Genomic DNA, 15,245 nt, shown 5'->3' with positions numbered 1-15,245 from the left:
CCGCCCCCCGCCCCCGGCCCCGCCCCCGCGCGGGGCCTGCTGCCACACGCAGGCCCTGACGGGAATCGGGGCAGAACGGTCCTCCCCAGACGGGGGTGGGGTGGCGCGGTGGGGGGGACACTGCACGTCTTCAGGACCTCCGGGTGAAGGACCAGCGGCAGCCACGGCCCTGCCTCCTTGTCCTGGCCCTGCCCGCAAGCCCCTCCCCGCCGTGCCCTGGCGCGAGGCGGCGGAGGGCCCTCTCGCGCGCACTCTCGGGCTCTGGCCCTCCGCCCCCACGCGTGGAAGTCTGTCCCTGCGCGCGTGCCCGTGGGTCTGCTCCTTGGGATGTGCGACGGCGGTGCGTCCGCGGTTCGGGTGGGGCAGGGGGGGTGCGCGCGAGACCCGTCAGGCTCCGCCTGCGCCCGCCCCCCCATAGGGGCAGGTGGGCTAGCGAAGGGCCAGGGCGGCGGGAGGGACCCGACTGGGCAGGGAGGGACGCGTAGCAGCAGCTCGGCCTCTTGAGGCGTCCGGGGGCGGCCGCCGGCCTCTGTGGCCATACCACCCCGAACGCAACGCGCCCGCCCGCCCGATTCCCTCTGATCTCGGGAGCTAAGCAGGGTCGGGCCCGGTTAGTACTTGCATGGGAGACCGCCTGGGAATACCGGGTGCCCTAGGCTTTTTGCTGTGCCTCTTTTTCTGTCCCACCCCCCTGGGCTGGAAACGGGGGTGGGGTGGGGTGGGGTGGCCCGGGGCCCCTCCGCCCTCCGCGCCCGCCCCGGCTCCCGCCCCCGGCCGGCCCGGACCCTGTCCCGTGGCCCCTGGAGAGAGGGTCAGGTTTGACATGTGGAGGCTCAGTCCCCGAGGCTGTCGCCCCTCAGACACCTGCCGCAGGTCCGGGCCTCCGGAACTTCTGACGGACCGGCTCTGAATTCAGGACAAATTCTAAGGTTGTCCAAGTAGACGACCACGTTACCCTATGAGAGGAGAAATTTGATCCTATCCATATATGCAGAAGAATAGAATCTGAACAGTTGGCCATTCGTTCACGATAAAATAATTTAAGAATCCAGAAGAGAAGACATCTGGAAACTCTTTTCAAAAGTCTAAATCCTTAGAAAATAGTCTTAAGGATTCAGAAGTAAAAACATTCTTTGGAAAGTCACGAGCAAGACCAGGGTGTTGATAATGAGATTCTTCTGGTCAATACTGCAACAGACGCTCTAAAATACACACTAAAACAAGGGAAAACACTAATAATAGGTGGGAAAGGAAAAATCACCTCGTTCATTGTCCTCACCTCCTACGGTTCTCAAAATACACTGTTTGCCCCTAGGCATGGGAGACCTGTAGAAAGCCTAGGTGAGTCCCGCAAGACAGCTCTACATGAAATCAACGTTCAATCGATAGTTTCGATATTTCTTATTTCCTAGCAAATACACAATAATGAATGCAATTTTTAAAAAGGATCACAGTCAAAGTCACAGAGAATCTACACAGCACCTACGGGAAAAACGTGCCAACTTAGATGGAAAACTTAGTAACAAACATAAATGATGGCCCAAATCGATGGAGAGGCTATACTGTATTCCTCGATAGATGGACACAGAGCCCCCAAACTAATCATTTCCCCCAAATTAATAAATAATCAAATTTAAACAGGGTTTATAACTAGAAACTTACAATCTGTTTCTTTCTCCTTTTCTTTTAATTAGGGAAATGGACATGTTGAAGAATAATAATAATAATAATAATAATAATTATTATTATTATTATTAGATTAAATCGAGTTAACTGTACCAAAACTCTACCACTCACCTTATAAAACTGGGAGTTTATTCATAGGTCGCAAGCCGCTGTGTATCTTTTCCTGAAGGCATGCAACCAAAGAAACACTTCTCCCCAACAAATCCCATCTCGACTGTCAGCATTTTGCTTGCTTTTCCTTTTAAAGTTTTTGCTCTCTGTTATAGGACTGTCTCATTGAGGTAGTTTGTTATTTTCACAGTTTATATAATACATGTGGAACCATTGTGGATGCATTCTGGGTAACTTGTGTGCCAGGGGAAACCTTCTGTTTGGGGAATACTCCTTGCTGACACAGGAAGCTGCAGTTCATCAGCACTGCTATAGAATGGCACTGCACGAAGCAATCGAAATATCTTTATCCGATCTTTGACTAGGTCCGTGTACACAGGGCTCCCGTGAGTATTACCCTAGACGATTCCTGGTCACACGTGCCCTATCTTCTCTCTGGTACGTGCTCCTCAGAGAATACGCTTGCTCCTGAATGACGCCAGTGTGGATTCATATCCATTTATGCTACATTGTTTTCCAAATGGTTCTATCACTTCACCTCCCGTATCAGCAGGGTGTGGGTAAGAGTTTTCCTCCCAGCTAACACAGCGATTGGTTTTTTAAGTTTCCTCAATCTGGTGAGTTTGAAACTACACCTTGCTTCAATGTTTATTTCCTATTTCCCTGATTAATAGTGAGGATACAGTGCCAAATGCGTATGAAGCATATTACACATAGATATTCTGTAATAGTAATATCTTGCCAAGTATATGCGCTACAGATGCCTTGTCCTGTTTGCGGCTTGTTTTTTACCCTCTTCGTGGTATCTTTTGACACTTTTTATTATGGGAAATTTGAAATAGAAACAAAAACAGACAGAATAGTAGAATACATACTCACTACCCTGACTCAAGAAATCACCAACCCTTGGCCAGCCAGATCTTGTTTCTTTTATACCCCTCCTACCTTAAGTTCATGATCCCCTTAGTAATATCCCTCCATCGATAAAGGGTCAATATGTTTCTATCAAAGGTGGAGGCTTTCTTTCCTTTTTCAGTGTAATCACAGCCACATTATTCCATCTAAACATTTAACCGTATTAGAGATAACAGCAAGTACTCGATGTCTGCGTTTCCCTGAGACACATACACTCACTTCAGTTTCTTTGAATCCAGTGCAAATACAGTGCATACATGGTGATGGGTTGAGATGTCTTTTGAAAGAGTGTCCACACATCCCAACTAGTTGGGGGCGGCCCCGGCTGTCACCATTTCCCTTTGTTTCCTACCGCTGTCCACAGTGACCCGAGTCAGTTTTGCCGCTGTGAGGGGTGTAATCGTGGATTTAAGCATATTTAATGTGTTTCGATATCTTGCAATTATTATACTTACTGGTGATCAGACTGTCCTGTGTTTGGCAAACGGGAGTCTACTCATTCTGGTTCCTGTGTCTTTTGACGTGACCCTCGTCCTGTTGGATGTCATAGCATCCACGCTTCCCAGCATAAGAAGCGTCCATTTCCCGCCCCAGACTTGAAGTCAGCCTATGTCTCCAGTAAGTCTTAGGACCGTTTAATAACAATGGTTTGTGGAGACCACGACCTAGATGCTGGTGAAATGCACTGCTGTTGAGTTTGCACCTATTTCTCAGCACTTTCCATGGGAAACAACTAAAAACTAAACAATAAAATAGAATTAGATTAAAAAACTAAAGAAAAATACATTGAGCTTACACTGAGAATCCAAATGGAAACTGAGAAATTAGAGGCTTTTTACTCTATACTTTATCGATTTCACCTCTTTCTCTCACACCCAAATTCCCAGTTCTCAAAGACACCCACAGCATTCGCTCTTTGCGTGATGCCACACAATAATCGTATCCATTCACCGTATCACCGTGGACTACTTGCTACTGCGCCAAGCAGGAAAGGCGAGGAAGGAACTTTCTACTTTCCTGGCTCCACTGTGACAATCTAAGAGCTGCTGTCAGCCGAAGCCAGTCTGCTCATGTCCGGGGAGCTCGGAGCCATGTCCCACTCCTTTGGAATATTTCCCTGAGCCTTCATGTGGGCTCCTGCCGTCTGTAGAATCTGACAAGTCACACGTTGTCCTCCCGTTTGTGTCCTCCGTGCTTTGAAGAGATGTCCTATTGAGTCTTTGATTTTTGCTGTGATTTGTATATGTGTCTGCGGCAAAGTGTTGCTTCTGTGCTGTGTAGCAGCTGCCGAGCAAGGCTTTGAAGGCTACGGGGCTGCAGGACGGCGCGGGGGTGTCGGGGGTGGGGGTCGGGGCGCTGGGCCCGGAGGGCCACGTCGCAGCAGCTCGGCCTCTTGAGGCGTCCGGGGCCGGCCGCCGCCGTCTACGGCCATACCACCCTGAACGCGCCCGATCTCGTCTGATCTCGGAAGCTAAGCAGGGTCGGGCCTGGTTAGTACTTGGATGGGAGACCGCCTGGGAATACCGGGTGCTGTAGGCTTTTGCCTCTTCTTTTGTCCCGCCCGCCGGCCCGTGGGGGGTCGGGGGGGGGTGGGGGGCCCCCCGCGCTCCGCGCCCGCCCCCCCTTTCGCGCTCGGCCCCCGGCCCCCCGGCGCGGCCCGCTGCCCCCGCCCGGGCCTTCCTCCCCTCTCCCCCGCTGCAGCAGCACCGCCAGGCGGCGGCGGCGGCGGCGGCGGCGGCGGCGGCGGCAGCGGCAGCAGCAGAGCGTCCCAGCCCTTCCGTTCGGCCGGCAGCCGAGCCCCAGCCCTGGGCCCCACACGGGGCCGGGCCGGGCGGCGGGATCCCTAAGTGCCGCTGGGTCTCTTCTCCGGCCCCGCCCCGCACTCCGGGACATCCCCTGCACCCGGCGCGGGACAGCCCACGGCGGCAAACCGTGCCCTGGGCCCCCGGACCCCCAGCCCACCGTGGACTTCCTCTCCGCCGCACACCCGGGCCTCGGGCCCGGGCCTCACGCCGGGCGGGCTCCTCGCCGCCGCCGGGGCTCCCGAGAGACACACCGGCGCACCGCACAGGGCAAGTCGCCGGCCACCCGGGCAGAGAGGACACACGCGGAGCACTCCCACCCAAACCCAAACGACCCACCGGCCCCCCGACCCGTGGCAACCCACCCCAAACCCCACCCCACGGTGCAACAGGATAGCCGGCTCTGGCCCCCCCGCCCCCCGCCCCCGGCCCCGCCCCCGCGCGGGGCCTGCTGCCACACGCAGGCCCTGACGGGAATCGGGGCAGAACGGTCCTCCCCAGACGGGGGTGGGGTGGCGCGGTGGGGGGGACACTGCACGTCTTCAGGACCTCCGGGTGAAGGACCAGCGGCAGCCACGGCCCTGCCTCCTTGTCCTGGCCCTGCCCGCAAGCCCCTCCCCGCCGTGCCCTGGCGCGAGGCGGCGGAGGGCCCTCTCGCGCGCACTCTCGGGCTCTGGCCCTCCGCCCCCACGCGTGGAAGTCTGTCCCTGCGCGCGTGCCCGTGGGTCTGCTCCTTGGGATGTGCGACGGCGGTGCGTCCGCGGTTCGGGTGGGGCAGGGGGGTGCGCGCGAGACCCGTCAGGCTCCGCCTGCGCCCGCCCCCCCATAGGGGCAGGTGGGCTAGCGAAGGGCCAGGGCGGCGGGAGGGACCCGACTGGGCAGGGAGGGACGCGTAGCAGCAGCTCGGCCTCTTGAGGCGTCCGGGGGCGGCCGCCGGCCTCTGTGGCCATACCACCCCGAACGCAACGCGCCCGCCCGCCCGATTCCCTCTGATCTCGGGAGCTAAGCAGGGTCGGGCCCGGTTAGTACTTGCATGGGAGACCGCCTGGGAATACCGGGTGCCCTAGGCTTTTTGCTGTGCCTCTTTTTCTGTCCCACCCCCCTGGGCTGGAAACGGGGGTGGGGTGGGGTGGGGTGGCCCGGGGCCCCTCCGCCCTCCGCGCCCGCCCCGGCTCCCGCCCCCGGCCGGCCCGGACCCTGTCCCGTGGCCCCTGGAGAGAGGGTCAGGTTTGACATGTGGAGGCTCAGTCCCCGAGGCTGTCGCCCCTCAGACACCTGCCGCAGGTCCGGGCCTCCGGAACTTCTGACGGACCGGCTCTGAATTCAGGACAAATTCTAAGGTTGTCCAAGTAGACGACCACGTTACCCTATGAGAGGAGAAATTTGATCCTATCCATATATGCAGAAGAATAGAATCTGAACAGTTGGCCATTCGTTCACGATAAAATAATTTAAGAATCCAGAAGAGAAGACATCTGGAAACTCTTTTCAAAAGTCTAAATCCTTAGAAAATAGTCTTAAGGATTCAGAAGTAAAAACATTCTTTGGAAAGTCACGAGCAAGACCAGGGTGTTGATAATGAGATTCTTCTGGTCAATACTGCAACAGACGCTCTAAAATACACACTAAAACAAGGGAAAACACTAATAATAGGTGGGAAAGGAAAAATCACCTCGTTCATTGTCCTCACCTCCTACGGTTCTCAAAATACACTGTTTGCCCCTAGGCATGGGAGACCTGTAGAAAGCCTAGGTGAGTCCCGCAAGACAGCTCTACATGAAATCAACGTTCAATCGATAGTTTCGATATTTCTTATTTCCTAGCAAATACACAATAATGAATGCAATTTTTAAAAAGGATCACAGTCAAAGTCACAGAGAATCTACACAGCACCTACGGGAAAAACGTGCCAACTTAGATGGAAAACTTAGTAACAAACATAAATGATGGCCCAAATCGATGGAGAGGCTATACTGTATTCCTCGATAGATGGACACAGAGCCCCCAAACTAATCATTTCCCCCAAATTAATAAATAATCAAATTTAAACAGGGTTTATAACTAGAAACTTACAATCTGTTTCTTTCTCCTTTTCTTTTAATTAGGGAAATGGACATGTTGAAGAATAATAATAATAATAATAATAATAATAATTATTATTATTATTAGATTAAATCGAGTTAACTGTACCAAAACTCTACCACTCACCTTATAAAACTGGGAGTTTATTCATAGGTCGCAAGCCGCTGTGTATCTTTTCCTGAAGGCATGCAACCAAAGAAACACTTCTCCCCAACAAATCCCATCTCGACTGTCAGCATTTTGCTTGCTTTTCCTTTTAAAGTTTTTGCTCTCTGTTATAGGACTGTCTCATTGAGGTAGTTTGTTATTTTCACAGTTTATATAATACATGTGGAACCATTGTGGATGCATTCTGGGTAACTTGTGTGCCAGGGGAAACCTTCTGTTTGGGGAATACTCCTTGCTGACACAGGAAGCTGCAGTTCATCAGCACTGCTATAGAATGGCACTGCACGAAGCAATTGAAATATCTTTATCCGATCTTTGACTAGGTCCGTGTACACAGGGCTCCCGTGAGTATTACCCTAGACGATTCCTGGTCACACGTGCCCTATCTTCTCTCTGGTACGTGCTCCTCAGAGAATACGCTTGCTCCTGAATGACGCCAGTGTGGATTCATATCCATTTATGCTACATTGTTTTCCAAATGGTTCTATCACTTCACCTCCCGTATCAGCAGGGTGTGGGTAAGAGTTTTCCTCCCAGCCAACACAGCGATCGGTTTTTTAAGTTTCCTCAATCTGGTGAGTTTGAAACTACACCTTGCTTCAATGTTTATTTCCTATTTCCCTGATTAATAGTGAGGATACAGTGCCAAATGCGTATGAAGCATATTACACATAGATATTCTGTAATAGTAATATCTTGCCAAGTATATGCGCTACAGATGCCTTGTCCTGTTTGCGGCTTGTTTTTTACCCTCTTCGTGGTATCTTTTGACACTTTTTATTATGGGAAATTTGAAATAGAAACAAAAACAGACAGAATAGTAGAATACATACTCACTACCCTGACTCAAGAAATCACCAACCCTTGGCCAGCCAGATCTTGTTTCTTTTATACCCCTCCTACCTTAAGTTCATGATCCCCTTAGTAATATCCCTCCATCGATAAAGGGTCAATATGTTTCTATCAAAGGTGGAGGCTTTCTTTCCTTTTTCAGTGTAATCACAGCCACATTATTCCATCTAAACATTTAACCGTATTAGAGATAACAGCAAGTACTCGATGTCTGCGTTTCCCTGAGACACATACACTCACTTCAGTTTCTTTGAATCCAGTGCAAATACAGTGCATACATGGTGATGGGTTGAGATGTCTTTTGAAAGAGTGTCCACACATCCCAACTAGTTGGGGGCGGCCCCGGCTGTCACCATTTCCCTTTGTTTCCTACCGCTGTCCACAGTGACCCGAGTCAGTTTTGCCGCTGTGAGGGGTGTAATCGTGGATTTAAGCATATTTAATGTGTTTCGATATCTTGCAATTATTATACTTACTGGTGATCAGACTGTCCTGTGTTTGGCAAACGGGAGTCTACTCATTCTGGTTCCTGTGTCTTTTGACGTGACCCTCGTCCTGTTGGATGTCATAGCATCCACGCTTCCCAGCATAAGAAGCGTCCATTTCCCGCCCCAGACTTGAAGTCAGCCTATGTCTCCAGTAAGTCTTAGGACCGTTTAATAACAATGGTTTGTGGAGACCACGACCTAGATGCTGGTGAAATGCACTGCTGTTGAGTTTGCACCTATTTCTCAGCACTTTCCATGGGAAACAACTAAAAACTAAACAATAAAATAGAATTAGATTAAAAAACTAAAGAAAAATACATTGAGCTTACACTGAGAATCCAAATGGAAACTGAGAAATTAGAGGCTTTTTACTCTATACTTTATCGATTTCACCTCTTTCTCTCACACCCAAATTCCCAGTTCTCAAAGACACCCACAGCATTCGCTCTTTGCGTGATGCCACAGAATAATCGTATCCATTCACCGTATCACCGTGGACTACTTGCTACTGCGCCAAGCAGGAAAGGCGAGGAAGGAACTTTCTACTTTCCTGGCTCCACTGTGACAATCTAAGAGCTGCTGTCAGCCGAAGCCAGTCTGCTCATGTCCGGGGAGCTCGGAGCCATGTCCCACTCCTTTGGAATATTTCCCTGAGCCTTCATGTGGGCTCCTGCCGTCTGTAGAATCTGACAAGTCACACGTTGTCCTCCCGTTTGTGTCCTCCGTGCTTTGAAGAGATGTCCTATTGAGTCTTTGATTTTTGCTGTGATTTGTATATGTGTCTGCGGCAAAGTGTTGCTTCTGTGCTGTGTAGCAGCTGCCGAGCAAGGCTTTGAAGGCTACGGGGCTGCAGGACGGCGCGGGGGTGTCGGGGGTGGGGGTCGGGGCGCTGGGCCCGGAGGGCCACGTCGCAGCAGCTCGGCCTCTTGAGGCGTCCGGGGCCGGCCGCCGCCGTCTACGGCCATACCACCCTGAACGCGCCCGATCTCGTCTGATCTCGGAAGCTAAGCAGGGTCGGGCCTGGTTAGTACTTGGATGGGAGACCGCCTGGGAATACCGGGTGCTGTAGGCTTTTGCCTCTTCTTTTGTCCCGCCCGCCGGCCCGTGGGGGGTCGGGGGGGGGTGGGGGGCCCCCCGCGCTCCGCGCCCGCCCCCCCTTTCGCGCTCGGCCCCCGGCCCCCCGGCGCGGCCCGCTGCCCCCGCCCGGGCCTTCCTCCCCTCTCCCCCGCTGCAGCAGCACCGCCAGGCGGCGGCGGCGGCGGCGGCGGCGGCGGCGGCGGCAGCGGCAGCAGCAGAGCGTCCCAGCCCTTCCGTTCGGCCGGCAGCCGAGCCCCAGCCCTGGGCCCCACACGGGGCCGGGCCGGGCGGCGGGATCCCTAAGTGCCGCTGGGTCTCTTCTCCGGCCCCGCCCCGCACTCCGGGACATCCCCTGCACCCGGCGCGGGACAGCCCACGGCGGCAAACCGTGCCCTGGGCCCCCGGACCCCCAGCCCACCGTGGACTTCCTCTCCGCCGCACACCCGGGCCTCGGGCCCGGGCCTCACGCCGGGCGGGCTCCTCGCCGCCGCCGGGGCTCCCGAGAGACACACCGGCGCACCGCACAGGGCAAGTCGCCGGCCACCCGGGCAGAGAGGACACACGCGGAGCACTCCCACCCAAACCCAAACGACCCACCGGCCCCCCGACCCGTGGCAACCCACCCCAAACCCCACCCCACGGTGCAACAGGATAGCCGGCTCTGGCCCCCCCGCCCCCCGCCCCCGGCCCCGCCCCCGCGCGGGGCCTGCTGCCACACGCAGGCCCTGACGGGAATCGGGGCAGAACGGTCCTCCCCAGACGGGGGTGGGGTGGCGCGGTGGGGGGGACACTGCACGTCTTCAGGACCTCCGGGTGAAGGACCAGCGGCAGCCACGGCCCTGCCTCCTTGTCCTGGCCCTGCCCGCAAGCCCCTCCCCGCCGTGCCCTGGCGCGAGGCGGCGGAGGGCCCTCTCGCGCGCACTCTCGGGCTCTGGCCCTCCGCCCCCACGCGTGGAAGTCTGTCCCTGCGCGCGTGCCCGTGGGTCTGCTCCTTGGGATGTGCGACGGCGGTGCGTCCGCGGTTCGGGTGGGGCAGGGGGGTGCGCGCGAGACCCGTCAGGCTCCGCCTGCGCCCGCCCCCCCATAGGGGCAGGTGGGCTAGCGAAGGGCCAGGGCGGCGGGAGGGACCCGACTGGGCAGGGAGGGACGCGTAGCAGCAGCTCGGCCTCTTGAGGCGTCCGGGGGCGGCCGCCGGCCTCTGTGGCCATACCACCCCGAACGCAACGCGCCCGCCCGCCCGATTCCCTCTGATCTCGGGAGCTAAGCAGGGTCGGGCCCGGTTAGTACTTGCATGGGAGACCGCCTGGGAATACCGGGTGCCCTAGGCTTTTTGCTGTGCCTCTTTTTCTGTCCCACCCCCCTGGGCTGGAAACGGGGGGGGGTGGGGTGGGGTGGCCCGGGGCCCCTCCGCCCTCCGCGCCCGCCCCGGCTCCCGCCCCCGGCCGGCCCGGACCCTGTCCCGTGGCCCCTGGAGAGAGGGTCAGGTTTGACATGTGGAGGCTCAGTCCCCGAGGCTGTCGCCCCTCAGACACCTGCCGCAGGTCCGGGCCTCCGGAACTTCTGACGGACCGGCTCTGAATTCAGGACAAATTCTAAGGTTGTCCAAGTAGACGACCACGTTACCCTATGAGAGGAGAAATTTGATCCTATCCATATATGCAGAAGAATAGAATCTGAACAGTTGGCCATTCGTTCACGATAAAATAATTTAAGAATCCAGAAGAGAAGACATCTGGAAACTCTTTTCAAAAGTCTAAATCCTTAGAAAATAGTCTTAAGGATTCAGAAGTAAAAACATTCTTTGGAAAGTCACGAGCAAGACCAGGGTGTTGATAATGAGATTCTTCTGGTCAATACTGCAACAGACGCTCTAAAATACACACTAAAACAAGGGAAAACACTAATAATAGGTGGGAAAGGAAAAATCACCTCGTTCATTGTCCTCACCTCCTACGGTTCTCAAAATACACTGTTTGCCCCTAGGCATGGGAGACCTGTAGAAAGCCTAGGTGAGTCCCGCAAGACAGCTCTACATGAAATCAACGTTCAATCGATAGTTTCGATATTTCTTATTTCCTAGCAAATACACAATAATGAATGCAATTTTTAAAAAGGATCACAGTCAAAGTCACAGAGAATCTACACAGCACCTACGGGAAAAATGTGCCAACTTAGATGGAAAACTTAGTAACAAACATAAATGATGGCCCAAATCGATGGAGAGGCTATACTGTATTCCTCGATAGATGGACACAGAGCCCCCAAACTAATCATTTCCCCCAAATTAATAAATAATCAAATTTAAACAGGGTTTATAACTAGAAACTTACAATCTGTTTCTTTCTCCTTTTCTTTTAATTAGGGAAATGGACATGTTGAAGAATAATAATAATAATAATAATAATAATTATTATTATTATTATTAGATTAAATCGAGTTAACTGTACCAAAACTCTACCACTCACCTTATAAAACTGGGAGTTTATTCATAGGTCGCAAGCCGCTGTGTATCTTTTCCTGAAGGCATGCAACCAAAGAAACACTTCTCCCCAACAAATCCCATCTCGACTGTCAGCATTTTGCTTGCTTTTCCTTTTAAAGTTTTTGCTCTCTGTTATAGGACTGTCTCATTGAGGTAGTTTGTTATTTTCACAGTTTATATAATACATGTGGAACCATTGTGGATGCATTCTGGGTAACTTGTGTGCCAGGGGAAACCTTCTGTTTGGGGAATACTCCTTGCTGACACAGGAAGCTGCAGTTCATCAGCACTGCTATAGAATGGCACTGCACGAAGCAATCGAAATATCTTTATCCGATCTTTGACTAGGTCCGTGTACACAGGGCTCCCGTGAGTATTACCCTAGACGATTCCTGGTCACACGTGCCCTATCTTCTCTCTGGTACGTGCTCCTCAGAGAATACGCTTGCTCCTGAATGACGCCAGTGTGGATTCATATCCATTTATGCTACATTGTTTTCCAAATGGTTCTATCACTTCACCTCCCGTATCAGCAGGGTGTGGGTAAGAGTTTTCCTCCCAGCCAACACAGCGATCGGTTTTTTAAGTTTCCTCAATCTGGTGAGTTTGAAACTACACCTTGCTTCAATGTTTATTTCCTATTTCCCTGATTAATAGTGAGGATACAGTGCCAAATGCGTATGAAGCATATTACACATAGATATTCTGTAATAGTAATATCTTGCCAAGTATATGCGCTACAGATGCCTTGTCCTGTTTGCGGCTTGTTTTTTACCCTCTTCGTGGTATCTTTTGACACTTTTTATTATGGGAAATTTGAAATAGAAACAAAAACAGACAGAATAGTAGAATACATACTCACTACCCTGACTCAAGAAATCACCAACCCTTGGCCAGCCAGATCTTGTTTCTTTTATACCCCTCCTACCTTAAGTTCATGATCCCCTTAGTAATATCCCTCCATCGATAAAGGGTCAATATGTTTCTATCAAAGGTGGAGGCTTTCTTTCCTTTTTCAGTGTAATCACAGCCACATTATTCCATCTAAACATTTAACCGTATTAGAGATAACAGCAAGTACTCGATGTCTGCGTTTCCCTGAGACACATACACTCACTTCAGTTTCTTTGAATCCAGTGCAAATACAGTGCATACATGGTGATGGGTTGAGATGTCTTTTGAAAGAGTGTCCACACATCCCAACTAGTTGGGGGCGGCCCCGGCTGTCACCATTTCCCTTTGTTTCCTACCGCTGTCCACAGTGACCCGAGTCAGTTTTGCCGCTGTGAGGGGTGTAATCGTGGATTTAAGCATATTTAATGTGTTTCGATATCTTGCAATTATTATACTTACTGGTGATCAGACTGTCCTGTGTTTGGCAAACGGGAGTCTACTCATTCTGGTTCCTGTGTCTTTTGACGTGACCCTCGTCCTGTTGGATGTCATAGCATCCACGCTTCCCAGCATAAGAAGCGTCCATTTCCCGCCCCAGACTTGAAGTCAGCCTATGTCTCCAGTAAGTCTTAGGACCGTTTAATAACAATGGTTTGTGGAGACCACGACCTAGATGCTGGTGAAATGCACTGCTGTTGAGTTTGCACCTATTTCTCAGCACTTTCCATGGGAAACAACTAAAAACTAAACAATAAAATAGAATTAGATTAAAAAACTAAAGAAAAATACATTGAGCTTACACTGAGAATCCAAATGGAAACTGAGAAATTAGAGGCTTTTTACTCTATACTTTATCGATTTCACCTCTTTCTCTCACACCCAAATTCCCAGTTCTCAAAGACACCCACAGCATTCGCTCTTTGCGTGATGCCACACAATAATCGTATCCATTCACCGTATCACCGTGGACTACTTGCTACTGCGCCAAGCAGGAAAGGCGAGGAAGGAACTTTCTACTTTCCTGGCTCCACTGTGACAATCTAAGAGCTGCTGTCAGCCGAAGCCAGTCTGCTCATGTCCGGGGAGCTCGGAGCCATGTCCCACTCCTTTGGAATATTTCCCTGAGCCTTCATGTGGGCTCCTGCCGTCTGTAGAATCTGACAAGTCACACGTTGTCCTCCCGTTTGTGTCCTCCGTGCTTTGAAGAGATGTCCTATTGAGTCTTTGATTTTTGCTGTGATTTGTATATGTGTCTGCGGCAAAGTGTTGCTTCTGTGCTGTGTAGCAGCTGCCGAGCAAGGCTTTGAAGGCTACGGGGCTGCAGGACGGCGCGGGGGTGTCGGGGGTGGGGGTCGGGGCGCTGGGCCCGGAGGGCCACGTCGCAGCAGCTCGGCCTCTTGAGGCGTCCGGGGCCGGCCGCCGCCGTCTACGGCCATACCACCCTGAACGCGCCCGATCTCGTCTGATCTCGGAAGCTAAGCAGGGTCGGGCCTGGTTAGTACTTGGATGGGAGACCGCCTGGGAATACCGGGTGCTGTAGGCTTTTGCCTCTTCTTTTGTCCCGCCCGCCGGCCCGTGGGGGGTCGGGGGGGGGTGGGGGGCCCCCCGCGCTCCGCGCCCGCCCCCCCTTTCGCGCTCGGCCCCCGGCCCCCCGGCGCGGCCCGCTGCCCCCGCCCGGGCCTTCCTCCCCTCTCCCCCGCTGCAGCAGCACCGCCAGGCGGCGGCGGCGGCGGCGGCGGCGGCGGCGGCGGCAGCGGCAGCAGCAGAGCGTCCCAGCCCTTCCGTTCGGCCGGCAGCCGAGCCCCAGCCCTGGGCCCCACACGGGGCCGGGCCGGGCGGCGGGATCCCTAAGTGCCGCTGGGTCTCTTCTCCGGCCCCGCCCCGCACTCCGGGACATCCCCTGCACCCGGCGCGGGACAGCCCACGGCGGCAAACCGTGCCCTGGGCCCCCGGACCCCCAGCCCACCGTGGACTTCCTCTCCGCCGCACACCCGGGCCTCGGGCCCGGGCCTCACGCCGGGCGGGCTCCTCGCCGCCGCCGGGGCTCCCGAGAGACACACCGGCGCACCGCACAGGGCAAGTCGCCGGCCACCCGGGCAGAGAGGACACACGCGGAGCACTCCCACCCAAACCCAAACGACCCACCGGCCCCCCGACCCGTGGCAACCCACCCCAAACCCCACCCCACGGTGCAACAGGATAGCCGGCTCTGGCCCCCCCGCCCCCCGCCCCCGGCCCCGCCCCCGCGCGGGGCCTGCTGCCACACGCAGGCCCTGACGGGAATCGGGGCAGAACGGTCCTCCCCAGACGGGGGTGGGGTGGCGCGGTGGGGGGGACACTGCACGTCTTCAGGACCTCCGGGTGAAGGACCAGCGGCAGCCACGGCCCTGCCTCCTTGTCCTGGCCCTGCCCGCAAGCCCCTCCCCGCCGTGCCCTGGCGCGAGGCGGCGGAGGGCCCTCTCGCGCGCACTCTCGGGCTCTGGCCCTCCGCCCCCACGCGTGGAAGTCTGTCCCTGCGCGCGTGCCCGTGGGTCTGCTCCTTGGGATGTGCGACGGCGGTGCGTCCGCGGTTCGGGTGGGGCAGGGGGGTGCGCGCGAGACCCGTCAGGCTCCGCCTGCGCCCGCCCCCCCCATAGGGGCAGGTGGGCTAGCGAAGGGCCAGGGCGGCGGGAGGGACCCGACTGGGCA

General features: G+C 54.7%; 3 non-coding genes and 3 pseudogenes across 3 annotated transcripts; all 6 read left to right on the top strand.

The window, feature by feature from the left end:
* Window positions 1–527: 527 nt before the first annotated feature.
* Window positions 528–659, top strand: LOC123633526 (annotated as a pseudogene).
* Window positions 660–4,132: 3,473 nt separating this feature from the next.
* LOC123633592 lies at window positions 4,133–4,251 on the top strand. Its single transcript, XR_006733630.1, has one exon. It is a non-coding gene; the product is annotated as a 5S ribosomal RNA (ribosomal RNA).
* A 1,201-nt stretch (window positions 4,252–5,452) lies between these two features.
* LOC123633525 lies at window positions 5,453–5,584 on the top strand (annotated as a pseudogene).
* A 3,473-nt stretch (window positions 5,585–9,057) lies between these two features.
* LOC123633580 lies at window positions 9,058–9,176 on the top strand. The gene has a single exon (XR_006733627.1). It is a non-coding gene; the product is annotated as a 5S ribosomal RNA (ribosomal RNA).
* A 1,201-nt stretch (window positions 9,177–10,377) lies between these two features.
* Window positions 10,378–10,509, top strand: LOC123633524 (annotated as a pseudogene).
* Window positions 10,510–13,981: 3,472 nt separating this feature from the next.
* LOC123633573 lies at window positions 13,982–14,100 on the top strand. Its single transcript, XR_006733621.1, has one exon. It is a non-coding gene; the product is annotated as a 5S ribosomal RNA (ribosomal RNA).
* The last annotated feature ends 1,145 nt before the right edge of the window (window positions 14,101–15,245 follow it).

Source organism: Lemur catta, chromosome 2 (genome assembly GCF_020740605.2).
Source record: "Lemur catta isolate mLemCat1 chromosome 2, mLemCat1.pri, whole genome shotgun sequence".
Taxonomy (NCBI): Eukaryota; Metazoa; Chordata; class Mammalia; order Primates; family Lemuridae; genus Lemur; species Lemur catta.
This window is presented reverse-complemented; position numbering and strand designations above follow the sequence as displayed.